The sequence below is a fragment of the Equus caballus genome, chromosome 29 (assembly GCF_041296265.1).
Source record: "Equus caballus isolate H_3958 breed thoroughbred chromosome 29, TB-T2T, whole genome shotgun sequence".
In the NCBI taxonomy this organism is placed as follows: domain Eukaryota; kingdom Metazoa; phylum Chordata; class Mammalia; order Perissodactyla; family Equidae; genus Equus; species Equus caballus.
This window is the reverse complement of record NC_091712.1, coordinates 32,635,355-32,649,884: the sequence shown is the minus strand read 5'-3', so window position 1 is coordinate 32,649,884 and position 14,530 is coordinate 32,635,355. Positions and strand designations below refer to the sequence as shown.

At 40.2% G+C, this 14,530-nt stretch overlaps 1 long non-coding RNA gene across 1 annotated transcript; it reads left to right on the top strand.

Annotated features, from left to right (window-relative positions):
* Window positions 1–269: 269 nt before the first annotated feature.
* On the top strand, window positions 270–11,484 carry LOC102150731 (uncharacterized). The gene is made up of 4 exons (XR_011434019.1): window positions 270–1,641; window positions 1,831–2,075; window positions 8,266–8,415; window positions 11,145–11,484. It is a non-coding gene; the product is annotated as an uncharacterized lncRNA (long non-coding RNA).
* The last annotated feature ends 3,046 nt before the right edge of the window (window positions 11,485–14,530 follow it).

Genomic DNA, 14,530 nt, shown 5'->3' with positions numbered 1-14,530 from the left:
AATCTTCCCCTCATAATGTAAACATATTTGCCTCAGTCAATTCAGATTCATTGTACCAAGTTGCACATCTATGTACTCAGTAGGTGAGAGAGTCCTTTCTCTATTGGCAATAGCCTTAATTCTCTCTTAAGTGCCAGATTGGTGGTAATTCTCTCTGGTGAGTTGCTAAACCCAATCTTTTTCATCTGTATGTCTGAATGTCAACATCTCCTTAAATCTGAGTCGGACCTCTGTGTTAAATTCTTTTTAAAAATTCTTCCTTATTTAAATATTCATGGGAATGGCTGATCTCCAACCTATGAAATAAAAGTAGAAGTTTTAGACAAATCTCTTCCATTTAATTCTCCCATTCCAAAGACTTTAGAAACAAGTCTGAAAATTATAGGAACCACAAATTTAAAAAAAAGTGTTAGTTTGATATGTCTGAAATTAATGCTTTAATTTATTCACCACAGAATGTCTTCACACATCGCTGTTTTTTGTAATTTATACCATACACTGTCTACTCAAGTTAATGTGTGAAGCATGGTTAAATTATGCCTAAAAAGGAATATGAAAACTCTCTACAATATGGTCACGGGAAAAGGGTCTAACAAGGAGTAATGGGGCAAAATTTAAATAAGAGAAATTGAAATAGAAGTTTCAGAAAAACTGTCAGGTATTGAAGATTCGCCTAACTGGAATAAGCTCCTCAGAAAAAGACTTAAAAACTTTTAGAGGGCCAGCCCGGTGGCGCAGCAGTTAAGTTCCCATGTTCCACTTCGGCGACCCTGGGTTTGCTGGTTCGGATCCTGGGTGCGGACATGGCACCACGTGGCAAGCCATGCTGTGGCAGGCGTCCCACATATAAAGTGGAGGAAGATGGGCATGGATGTTAGCTCAGGGCCAGTCTTCCTCAGCAAAAAGAGGAGGATTGGCGGCAGATGTTAGCTCAGGGCTAATCTTCCTCAAAAATAAATAAATAAATAAAAATTAAAAATAAAGTGAGGCATATTAAAAATTAAAAAAAAAACTTTTAGAGCAGTCGACTGGAAATGGATTAGACAAAGTTCTAGAAAATATTTCTATAGGGAATGCATAATTGTACATGTGGTCTAACCAGTAGACCACATAATCTAATGAGCTTTTGTGTGTTTTCAATCTTTTGTTAATCATATCAAAGGAGGTTTGGGATAAAGATCAAATGAACAATTCCATAGAAAAGAGACATATTTTGTCAATATGATGTCGTTTGTTCTTTTCCCCATTATGTATCACATGCTGACAGGACTTTCGTTCCTCTTCTTATGGCTAATTTAATGCTGTAAAGGATGCCAGACTGATAGCTCGGGAGATTGCTGTCTGTTCTACACGTTCCTGACCTTGTACTTCAGTCTCATTCTAAAGGAGTCCGGGCGAGAACTGTGAAGGCAGGATGGTCACTCTGTGATACAGTTTGTTTTCTTTTTGAGATTAATAATACAGTCCTAATGAGTGTTTTTAAATGTTAGCAATTTGGAGGTTGCATTCATTAATTCACTGAAACTCCTACCTGTGTGTGAAACCCTTGCTTGTAGGTTTTAGGCCGTGTAGGAAATACAGATCTCTGAGAGACTGCTCCTGCCTTCAATGAGTGTACAGTTCGGTGAGCTGCTAAAATGAGTAAGAGCTGCTCTTTACATGGGCCATCACTTCTAAAACACTGAACCCAAAACGGGAAATGGAGTTCGGAGATGTGAGGCATGAGGGGGTGGGGAGAGGGGATGTGCAAGAGGAGGTTGCCACGCTGGGTGAGTGTAGGTTTATTTCCCTCTGTGATGTTTAATAGACTTGTTTTTTCTCTTGTACTAGGATTCTCCCAAGAAACAGAACCAATAAGAGATGGACAGGTCTAGATAAAAAGATGTGTTTGAGGAACTGGCTCACATGATTACAGAGACTGAGAAGTCCCACGATCTGCATCTAAAAGCCGGAGACCCAGCAAAGCCGATGTGTAATTCCTGTCTGAGTCCAAAGGCCTAACAACCAGAGGAGCTGATGGTGTAAATCCACGTCCAAGGGCAGGAGAAGACCGAGGTCCCAGCTCAACCTGGCAGGTAGGAAGCAAAAGGGACGAATTCCTCCTTCCTCCTTTTTGTTGTATGCAGGCTCTCAACAGATTGCATGAGGCCCACCCACATTGGGGAGAGCAGTCGACTTCACTGAGGCCACTGATTCCACTGCTAACCTCATTCGGAAACACCATCACGGACCCGCCCCATGGCTCAGCCAGGTTGACACATAAAATTAACCATCACAACTCTCAAGTCCCATTTCAGCGGTTCCTTTCAAACCGAGTTGAAGGTGCGAAATAACTTTTGGACTTCTCTAGAGGAAACATCAGCAGGACAGGCTCATCTCTTGCGGCCTGGGCCTTCGCTCCCGCCTGGCCTGCCCCACTTGTCCTCCGCACTCTAGAGCGCTTCCTGTTTGCCTGCTCTGTTCTCAGGGAAGCTCCGCTTGTGAATCTTATCGTTGACCCCAGCTCCCCCGACTGTCCCTGCCCTACTCAGGCCCCGGGGAACAGTGGGCGGGGAAAGCTGTTCAGCGCTTGTCACCCACTGTGGCTACTGCTGTTCCCTGAGCTAGCACAAGGCCTGTTCCCTCCTCACTCAGGTCACCGAAGGGTCCCTCGTTTCATCTGCAGAATCCTTTGTAGTCGAACCTTTGCTTCGATGCGATCTATAGCTTATGGGGGTAATGCAGTTTTTAAAACAGCAAAGCAAAACAAATAAATTGGATATCTACTATGAAACTTAGGTGATTTGGTGATTCTTCTGGTTTCATGAGTTGATTGTTAGTAATTATGTATACAGATACATTTATACAATTCTAATGATTTTTACTAATTGAATTGAAATTGTTTATAATTACAAATTAAATGTAGTTGTAGTACATATTTGCTTTTAGAATAATGATTTAGTCCTATGTAGTGACACTGCAGTAGTTTTAATCTCTGGAGAATTCAGTTGAGATACCTTTTTTTTTTCATTTTTGGTGAGGAAGATTGGCCCTGAGCTAACATCGTTGCCAATCCTCCTCTTTTTGCTTGAGGAAGATTGGCTCTGGGCTGACATCTGTGCCCATCTTCCTCTGTTTTTTTGTATGTGGGACGCTGACACAGCATGGCTTGATGAGCAGTGTGCAGTTTCTGCACCCGGGATCCGAACCTGTGAACCATGGGCCACTGAAGCAGAGCACGTAAACTTACCCACTATGCCACCGGGCTGGCCCCCTGAGATACCTTTTTTTTTGTTTTTTCTTTTCTTTTTTTTTGGGGGGGGGGGGAAGATTAGCCCTGAGCTAATATCTGCCAATCCTTTTTTTGCTGAGGAAGACTGGCCCTGAGCTAACATCCATGCCCATCTTCCTCTACTTTATATGTGGGACGCCTACCACAGCATGGCTTGCCAAGTGGTGCCATGTCTGCACCCGGGATCCCAACCAGCGAAGCCAGGGCCGCAGAAGCGGAACGTGCGAACTTAACCGCTGCGCCAGCGGGCCGGCCCCCTAAGATACCTTTTTTTAATGAGAATGATCAAGATTGAAGATAAAAAAAAGTGAGAATTAACCAGGTTAGAGTAAATTTATCACTTCAAAATTTCACTTTTTTCCTCAATCTGTGTTGGTGTTTTTCTAGAAAGACTTTTGAGTACTTTGGCTGATGCCTGTTTTAAGTTTTCTAGATCCACCGGAGTTGCCTTTTATTGTAGTGGCTTTGATCTGTTCTCTCAGTTTGGCAATGCAGACTTCCTTCAGATTTTTAAACGTTCCTATAAGCACTTTGCTTTGAAATTCCCAACTCCCTTTCCAGGAGCTGAGAAGAGACTTTGAGCTCATTTAGACAAGTTATGCTGACAAGGAGATTTTCATATGGCTACAACACCATATAGTCTTTAAGGACAGCTGACTTGGTCCCTGTCTATAGTGCACCAATAAAACATTTCCAGCTACTTCAGCCTCTTAATGCTCCCAACGGCCTCTGCTGGATCCTGCTGCTTTTGGAGACTGATTTTTTGATATTCTGATGTTTTCAATACATTTTTTTGTGGGCAACTCAAGAAGTAGTATATACCTAAGAATTCTCATTTTCAAGCCTAAGGTATTCACTTCTGACGTTAGTGATATTCCTCTCATTAATTTTCTTAAATTAGGGTTACCAGATCTAGGGAGAAAAAACTCAAACAGGAACACCCAGTTAAATTTGAATTTCACATACAGAAAGAAAGCTTTTTTTTTTCTTTAAGTCTAAGTATATCTCATGCAGTATCTGAGACATACTTATACTAAGCAATTATTCGTTCCTTGTGTGAAATTCAGATTTAACTGTGTGTCTTGTATTTTATTTGGTTGCCCTATCATAAATGGGATTTTCTGCTCCCGCAGCTTCCCCACCCTTGCAGCTCCAGAGCTTTACCCGGGGTTCAGAGTCCAAAGAGAAGGAGAGGGCGTGGGGATATAGGAATATAGGAGGGGATACTTGACGTTTGTTGCCAGGTCCTTGGCAATTTCCTGGCCATAAACTCCCTTCTAGGCCTAGAAAAGTGGTGCTGAGGTATCAGGTAAAAGGAGGGGAGCCCCAGGAATGAGGTAGCTTCTCATGGCACTGTTTGCCCATCCATTTATCAATAACAATTTATCCAGACCCCAGCAGCACTGCAGCCCCATTTACCAGTGAATACGTGGTCCCCGACTGTTCATCTAGAGTCTACAGCCAGGCCTGTGGTACTTTATGATGTCCTGAGAGCCTGTCTGGTGGCAGTTACCCATCATCCTACCGTTTAGTGACATGTCATTCTGCTTGTAAGATGTTGGTATGACAAGAAAAAAATTAATATTTGAGGGTTCACAGCCTCTCCTCCTCCTCACCTTGAAAAGGACAATTCTCTCTTCCTGCCCTGTGTCCCTGGTCCCAGGATCACTGGGGACCAGGTTAATGGGAGAGGGCTGGAATTAAACGCAGCCACGGCCGGTTTGATTGACCTCAGAAAGGCAGCAAGATGAGACGAGAACACATACACAAGACGAGAGAAGCAGGGCAGAAAAGGAACGAGGCGGTGTGCGTGTGGAAGGGAGAGATGTGACAGGGGAGGATTTTGGAGGAATGTGAAGAGAAAGGGGTTTGAAGGCAGTGTTTCTGCCAGACTCTGTGAAATATCAGGGAAGAGAAAGAAAAAGATTTTCAGGAAGTTGTGGTGTGGATTGTAAGATTCATCCCCCGTTGGCATTTTTTTGAGCAGCTGTGGTTAATATTTATATTTATTTAGTGACTTTTTAGCTGTCGCCGTGATGTTTCCTCTGATTCTGAATTATCCTGAGATGTACCTACATACGACCCAGCTCTATGCCATTTACCCAAAGTAGGGAAGGAGAAAAAGCAGGGCAGTGAGGATCCATTAAATTCTGATCAGACAAATGTTGGGCAGCCAAACTGTAAAGCAGCGCCTCATTTATTCCATCATTCTAACATTCCCTGGGAAGAGCTAAAACAGTTATTCCCCACAGGAACATTAAAACATAAATTGATGTTATCTATTCATGTATTTATGACATTATGGATTTTCTCTCTGCCCTCTTTCCTCCCTTTTCCCTCATATAGTTAAATATACGTGTGACATGATGTGTGACCATGAGATAAATAAACATATTTTTGTCATGCCGAGTAGAACTTATACTCCAAATCAGTGGTTTTTTCTTTTTCTTGCAAAGTTTGTCAACGTGGATGCTGAACTCTTTGCATCTATGCATCATTGCACTGCATTGCATTGTTCAAAAACATTGGGATCTCCTGTTTTGGAAATACCTTCAGAGTTTATGTCAGATTATTTTAATTATCCTCACTAATGGAAAATCTGTGTCCTTAAAGATACATTTGACTTTTGAAAACAGCCAAGGATAATTTGGAGTGTACTTTGATGGATAAAGTATATAATCATAAAGATTACACTTTTGGATAAAAACAAGATAGGAAAATTAATGAAATTTTCTGCATAGCTCATAAACTGAAAATAATAAAATAAGACATTCTAAATTATTTGTGAGCAATGAATTGAGTTGAGTAGAAGTATAGTCTCCCAAAAACTACTTCAAAATAACCATTTCTTTTAAACTGTGTTTATACATTTGTTTATCCATCCATTCACTCAACATTAATTCAATAGACATGCCTTGAGGACCTACCCAATCTTAGACACTGGCTCTGAAAATACCAAGATAAAAAAACTTAGTTCTTGTTCCCAAAGAACTTCTAATTCCATTGAAAAATAGATATGCAAACATACAATTTTAATATACAGATCCAATCTGAAACCTTTGATGGATTTTGGAAGTGAGAATATTTCACATTTTAGCAAAGTAATACGATGGGATTCCAGTTGCTATGGCCGGAGAACAATTACCCCAAAACTTTGTGTCTTAAAACAACAAAAGCATTTGTTTTTCTCATGAGTCTGTGTTGTAGGCAGGGCTTGGTGGCATCAGCTTGGCTTTGCTTCACCTGGCCAACAGTTGGGGCCTTTGAACGCCGAGGGCAGGCATTGCTCTCACATGTCTGGCAGTTGACACTGGTTGGTGATTGAGACCTTGGCTGGAGTTGATGTGCCAGAACACTTACATGTGGCCTTGCCATGTGACTGAGCTTCCTGACAACATCGTGGGTTCCAACGGCAAGCATTTTGAGAGAGAAAGGAAAATAGGCAGAAGCCATATACCTTTGATGTATGACCTAGCTTTGGAAGTCAAGCAGTGTCTCTTCCACGACTTTTATTTATAAAACCACTCCAAGTTTCAAGTAGGAGAGGAAATAGCCCTCACCTCTTGATAAGGAGTGAAAGTTGTAGAAGAACTGTGGGATGAGAAGTGTTGCAGTAGCCATTTTCGGAATGGGCCACAGATACGCATGCGACATGTTACATAATACTACCATTGGTGGGGGGGGCTTCACTCTGTAATGAAACCCACTAATATTTCTGCAACAAAGTGAATGAATATTCACACAAAGTGGAATAAATTGAGATTATAGATATAAACAGTTCAGTTCAGGTTTTGCCACTAAATGAGTTACCAAAAAATATTTTAGTTTTCAGAGGTTTTTCTGGATTTTAGACTTTCCAGTAAGTGATTTTTGACCTGTAGTATAATTTTTGCTGATGCAGGTTATAGGTATCCACAACATATTTGGACGAAGAGACTATAGAAGGACTGGAGGAGTAAGAAATCTTCATGGAAGAGAGAGCCGAAAAGGGGTCAATTAGGAAGGACACTCCAAACTAAACAAACTGTGTGTACAGTTATGGAGGTCTGAGAGAGCACGGGGTATCCAGAGAAAAGCAAGGTTTTCGGAATAGAATATATAGATGAGAGAGTGTCGGGGTCAGGTCATGAAGAGTCTTGGATGCCGTATTATGGAATTTGGATGTTATCCTGTAGAGATAACATGAGACCAACCACAGATTTTAAACAGGAGAGGGATGTGATCGTATTTACTCTTCAGAATGATTATTTTGGTAACAGACAGTAGATCGAGGGGAATGAGAATAGCGTTCACTTAGGAGGTTCTTGAGTAGGCAGCTAGAACTGATGATCGCCTAAAATAAGAGCGAGGAAGAACTGGTGCATTTAGCTGCATTTCCTTTTCTACTATAGAACAGAGTAAATCAAGAAAAGCATGACGCGGAGATGGAGAGGAGTTTCATTGTCTCTTTTCTAGATTAATTTTTTATCCAAGTAGTGCGTATATCTTCTTTACAATGTAAAATAGCATAAAGCATAGAATAAAAACCAACGTGCCTTGCACCACATCTCATCACCCCTAGTCTTGCTCCCTAGAGGCTCGCACTTGCACTCCTTTAAATGGTTTCTTCTGGGGTTTACCTCCATGATCTAAATAATGTGCTGTGTCTGTTACAAGTAGTGGAAAAACCAATTGAAAATAACTTAAATGGTAACACGTATTCTCACATAACAAGAAGTCCAGATTGGGCAGGCTTCAGACACTGTGTTTGTCTCCATCTCAGCTGATTCCTCTCGTGGTCACAAGCTTGATGCTTTAGTTACATGAAAAAAAAATCCAGTGGAAGAAAAAGAGGGACTGTTCTTCTTATGAGTCTTTGTTTTGTTTAGTTTATCAGCAAATAAATTTTTTCCAGAAGCTCCCCAGGTCCCTTCCCCTCCTGTGCCTTCTGCTCATTTGGGTCACATGCCCTGTGTTGGGTGATCTGTTACTCACTTGGCATCACTTCTTCTAAGGGCTCCTTTACTTTGAAGAGGAGAAGCCAGAAGCTACATTTGCCAGAATCCTCTTCATTTTGCGGCCAGGCTAGAGCATGTCAGCGAGAGGCACCCTTGCGCCCAAGTGATGGAGCGATCCTTATTCTCCAGTCAGTTGCAGTCAGAATTGTGAGTAGATGTGATACTCCTGGAAACTTCAAGGCAAGTTGTTTTTGTTTTTTTTTTTAAAGATTGGCACCTGAGCTAACATCTGTTGCCAATCTTCTTCCCCTCCTCCTTTCCTCCTCTCCCTCCCTCTCCCTCTCCCTTCCTCTCCCCTCCTTCTTTCTCTTCTCCCCAAAGCCCCCTGTACATAGTTGTATATTCTAGTTGTAGGACGTTCTGGTTGTGCTATGTAGGACGCCACCTCAGCATGGCCTGATGAATAGTGCTAGGTTCGCGTCCAGGATCCAAACCAGCAAAACCCTGGGCTGCCGAAGCACAGCCTGTGAACTTAATCACTTGGCCACGGTGCCGGCCGCTCAAGGTGAGTTTTGAGAACAACTTGCTTGAGTGCTTCAAGTTGAGAAGGTCAGCGGTGATTTCTCTGACCATTGCTCCCTTAGGCCTTTTTTCTGGGTAAGCCACCAATTCCCTATATTAAAACCCTTTATATCTAGACTGCAAAGAGTAGCTTCTGGTTTCCTGACTGATATATGACCCTTCCTAAACGTATCACTGATGCTTCAAGAGAAATGAATTATGGCACTGACATAGATGGATCAAGATTTACACCCATAGACATGTGGAAGGAGGATGGACATTTGAACACAAATCCTGTTCTACCAACAAAGAAAAATGGGATGAGGAAGGAGATGTGATTCCAGTATGGAGCAAAATAGTAACACTGGGAAATTTGGCTTCTGGTAATGGTGACGTAGCTTGGTTGGACTAAGCTTCCCACAGATAACAGTGATAAAGTTTGGATGAAAATATTAAAAATCGACTACTTGAAGACACTAGACAGAGACTAAAAGCAGGCAGAAATTGGAGAGGAGTCTCCACTTAAAAAGATTGGAATTACACCAATGTGATTTTGAGTTTGCAGTTTTTGCCCAGAGTTGCTCACCAGTGAAGTTGCAGACTTACAGGATGGTGGTGTCAGAGTACAGAGTTCAGGGCTGGAGGAAGGGCTGCTGGGGATCTGGGGGCAGGGGTCCTAGAAGGGAAGGAGCCATATTGGTGGTGAGCCCCCACATCTGCACATAAGCCCTGCTCAAATTCTTGTCTGACCATTGAAATACACATTAGTGGAGGAGACAACAAAGAGCCCAGTGGAAAAGTGGCAACTAAAACCTGAAAGAGTTGAACAGAAATTTCAGCTATATCCCAAAACAGAGGAGGAGACAGACTTAGGAGTTTGAGTCCAGCCAAGTCAATTCCTTGCTAGGAGAGAAATCACACTTTTCTGAGCAATATAACAGAATCCAGAGTCTCTCCAATGTATCATTCCTAATGTCTAGTAGACAATAAAAATGACTAGACGTGTGAAGAAACAAGAAAATGTGACTCAAATGCAAAAAGAAAAAAAACTGTCCATGGAAACCAAACCTTAGGAGGTGCTTAGCAGATGAGGACTTTAAAGCAACTACTATAAAATATGTTCAAGGACTTAGAGGAAAATATAGCCATATTGAATGAACAGATGGAGAATCTTAGAAGCAAAATAGAAACAATGAAAAGATTCTGTTTTAGCCTGTTTGGGCTACTATAACAAAAATGCCATAGTGACAAATGTTTATTTCTCACAGTCCTGGAGCTAGAAAGTCCAAGAGCAAGGCACCAGCAGATTTGGTGTCTGGTGAAGGCAGACTTCCTAGTTCGTAGACGGCTGTCTTCTCACTGTGATCTCACATGGCAGAAGGGGTAAGGGGGCTCTCAGTGGTCTCTTTTACAAGAGTACTAATCCCATTTGTGAGGGCTCCACCTTCATGAGCTCATCACCTCCCAGAGGCCCCATCTAATACCATAACATCGGTGGTTAGGATTTAAACATGAATTTTGCGGGGGGACACAAACATTCAGTTTATAGCAGACTCATATGAAAATTCTAGATGAAAAATACAGTAACTAAAATGAAAATTTTACTGCATTTGATTAACAGCAGATTGGAGATGGCACAAGAATCAGTGAATTGAAAGTAGATGAATGGAAATTGTCCAAATTCAAGAAAAATGATGGAAGAAATATGAATAGATCCTTAGAGAGCTGTAGGACAATACAAAGCAGTCTCATATGTGTGATTGGAGGACCAGAAGGAGCAAAGAGAGAGAATAGGGAAGAAAAAATATTTGAAGAAATAGTGATTGAAAACTTGCAAATTTAGTAAAAACACTAACTTATAGATCTGAGAAGGTCAGTGAACCATAAGCAGAATAAATACAAAGAAAACCACACTAGGTACATGTCAGACGGCTGAAATCCAAAGATAAAGAGAAAGGAGCCAAGAGAAAATAAAAACTATATATTATGTAAATAAAAACGTTAATACAAATGATGGCAGACTTCTCGTCAGAAACAATAGATGCCAGAAGACTGATGCACACCCAGATCCCATCAATGAAAACTTTGTTGCCTTCATTGCAAGGAGCCCCTATAGCAGATAGCCTTCAGTTGTCAGCCCCTTTCAGGAACTGATTAGCTGTAGAGAGCTGCCTCACTCAAGATCATGCCCCTTCCCAGGTTGCCTACAGCCAGTGATTGATCAATGCAGGAGTATCTTGACCTGACTATCTTGGCCCAATGCAAAACAAATCAGAAGGGCCATTGTTGCTCCAGATCGCCCCAGGGTGTATAGGGCATGCAGCTCAGCTCAACTTTTCCTTCTGACTACTCTTGCTTTCTTCTCCTTTCTGCAGGTTTTGATACCAAGGAAACTCCTTAGTAAACACCCTGCTGGATAAACTCCATCTCAGAGTCTATCGCCCAGGCAACCCAACCTGTGACAACAATTGAATAACATCTTTAAGTACTGAAATAAATAAAACTATCAACCCAGGATTCTGTATACAGCAAAACTGTCTTTTGGAAATGAAGGCAAATAAAGATATTTTCAGAGAAACAAAAGCTGAGAATATGCATCACCAGCAGACTTGTGCTATAAGAAATACTAAAGGGAATTCTTCAAGTGGAAGGGGAGTGACACCAGATGGTAACTTGGATTCAATGGAAGGAATAAAGAATGCAAGAAATGGCAAATATTTGGGTAAATATAAGAGTATGTACACATTTTCTTGAAAAATCATATGATTCTACAATGCAAATTATAACACTGTGTTGTGGGGTTTATAACATAAGCAGATGTAAACATGAGTAAAACCTCATAAAGTTTGGGAGAGTAGTAAATAAAACTATATTATTAGAAGGTTGTTATATTTATGTACAGTTGTGCAATATAAACTCTAAGTAGATTGTGACAAGTTAAAAATGTATAATGAAATCGTAGGGCAATTACTAAAAATAATGCAAGATGTATAGCTAAAGAGCCAATAGAGGAATCAAAATGAAGCACTATAAAACATTCAGATCACCCAAAAGAAGGCAAGAAAAGAGAGAGGAACAAAGAGAATTGGACAAGTAGAAAACAAATAGCAGAAAGTATATTAATAATAGTGGGAATAGGTTTCTTATTGTCAGAGAAGGGAGTTACAGATACAGAAAGCAGGAAACTAGAATGAACTAGTGGTGTTGGAATTTGTGTGAATCAATGTCTTTCAATATATATAAGTAAATACGTAAGCATGGAAGTAATATGTGTATGTATATGCTTATATGCCTGTGTATATGTCTATGAATATATGTATATATGTGAATAGATAGATAGATAGACATACACACAAATCCATATAATGACTGGCTCTGACCACTGACATGGCTTGAAAGCATCAACACCCAATAGCAATGAGCGCATCTGGAGACCTAATCTTGATGTATGAAAACCATTCTCAACCAAAAAGAACCAAGGCATTTTGAAGAAGATTGATTTGAGGACTAGAGTAGAGAATAGTCAAAATGAGCCTGGAACATTTTGTACCAGAAAGTAAGTCCCCAAAGAATGATGGAGATCTGTCAAAGGACAGAGTTCAGCTTGAGTGGGCTCCCAGTGGCAAAATCTGGGACAATATGACATCAAAATAAATAATAGCAATAAATTATAAGCCATTGAATAAAACAAGAATCCAGGTGTCCACATTTAATATAAGTAAATGTGTGAGTAAATTGAAAGTTAGACAAGGAACAGTTATTTACATAGTCTCAAATTACCTCCTCATAAAGCACCTATTAATTACAAAGGAGAAAAGGGTAACTTTACAGTGGAGAAGCTGGCAGACACCGTCTTAACCAAATGAGCCAAGATAGCCTCACTAGTAATGGGACAAAGGGAAATTAGAACCACCTGATAGAATTCAATGAGGAACGGCACACACCATCACTTCGGCCATACTGCTGTCAAAGATCCATAAGCTGAATCTAATCACAGGGAAACATCAGAAAAGCCCAAATTGAGGGACATTCTATAAATAACTGTTCTGTAATCTTCAGAATTGTCAAGGTCGTGAAAATTAAGGAAAGTCCAAGAAACTGTTCCAGGCTGGAGGAGACTAGAGAGACGTGACAAATAAACGCGATGGAGGATTCTGGACTGGGTCCTTTTGCTATTAAAGACGTTAGTAAGACAATTGGTGAAATTTAAATGGGATAGAAGGATTAAATAGTAGTGATGTATTAATGTTAATTTCCTGATTTTTATGAAAGTGTTGTAATTATGCAGGAGAATATCCTTATCTGTAGGAAATATACACTAAAGCATATGGGAGTAAGGAACGTGATATTGGCAGCTACTCTCAACTGGTTGAGGGAGAAAAAGTACTTTGTACTGTACCTGCGGCTTTTCTGTAAGTTTGAGATTGTTTCCAAAATAAATAAACACTTACCTCCAAAAAAAAAGTACCCATGAGATACCAATAGAATGGCTAAAATAAATCGAAAATGATGACAGAAAATATTGAAAGGAGGGTGTGAAGCCATCAGAGCTCTCATAAATTGCTGGTGTAATGTAAAGTTATAAAATCATTTTGGAAAAGCTTTGGTAGTTTCTTATAAAGTTATCCTTTCCTTTGACCCAGCAATTCCACACCTAGGTATTTACTCAAGAGAAATGAAAGTGTATGCCTACACAAAGATTCGGACATGAATGCTTGTCACAGCTCTCTTCATAATAGCCAAAGTCGGGCAACAAAATATCTTTCAAGAGGAAAATGGATTTAAAATTGTGATATAATCATACGATGTAATAGTACTCAGTAATCAAAAGGAATGTACTAATACATGCAACAATATGGGTGAATTTCACAGACATTATGCAGAGTGAACAAAACTGGAGTACATTCTCTATGATTCCATTTATATGAAGTTTTAGGAGAGGCAAATCTAATCAGTGGTGGAAAAATTCAGAACAGTTAATTGCCTCTGGTGGTGATGTGATTAACTGGGAAGGGATAATATTTTAGGGATATTTCTGGGCTGATGTAAATGTTCTACATCTTGATGGAGTGTGGGTTACACAGATGTATCAATTTATCAAAATTGTAGATTGTTTACATAGACAATTCTAAGGAATCTACAAAAAAAAGAGAATTTAGCAAGGTTGCAATATACAAAGTTCATATAGAAAATCAATTTTTTTTTAAAGATTTTATTTTTTTTCCTTTTTCTCCCCAAAGCCCCCCAGTACATAGTTGTATATTCTTCGTTGTGGGTCCTTCTAGTTGTGGCATGTGGGACGCCACCTCAGCGTGGCCTGATGAGCAGTGCCATGTCCGCGCCCAGGATTCGAACCAATGAAACACTGGGCTGCCTGCAGCGGAGCGCGCGAACTTAACCACTCGGCCACGGGGCCAGCCCCTAGAAAATCAATTTTTAAATTTTATATCCTAGCAACAAACAATTGGAAATGAAATTTTAAAAGTACATTTATAATAACATCAAAAATTATAATATTTAGGGAAAATTGAGCAAAAGATATGCAAGACTTCTATCCTGGAAACTACAAAACGCTTGTGAGGAAAAAATTAAAAGACCTAAACAAATGGAGAGAGGTACCATGCTGAAGAATTGGAATACTCAGTATTGTTAAGATGTCATTTCTCCCCAAATTGATCTCAATCCCACCAGGCTTTTTTTATAGAAATTGAGTAGCTGTTTATAAAATTTATGTAGAAATACAAAGGACCTAAAATATCCT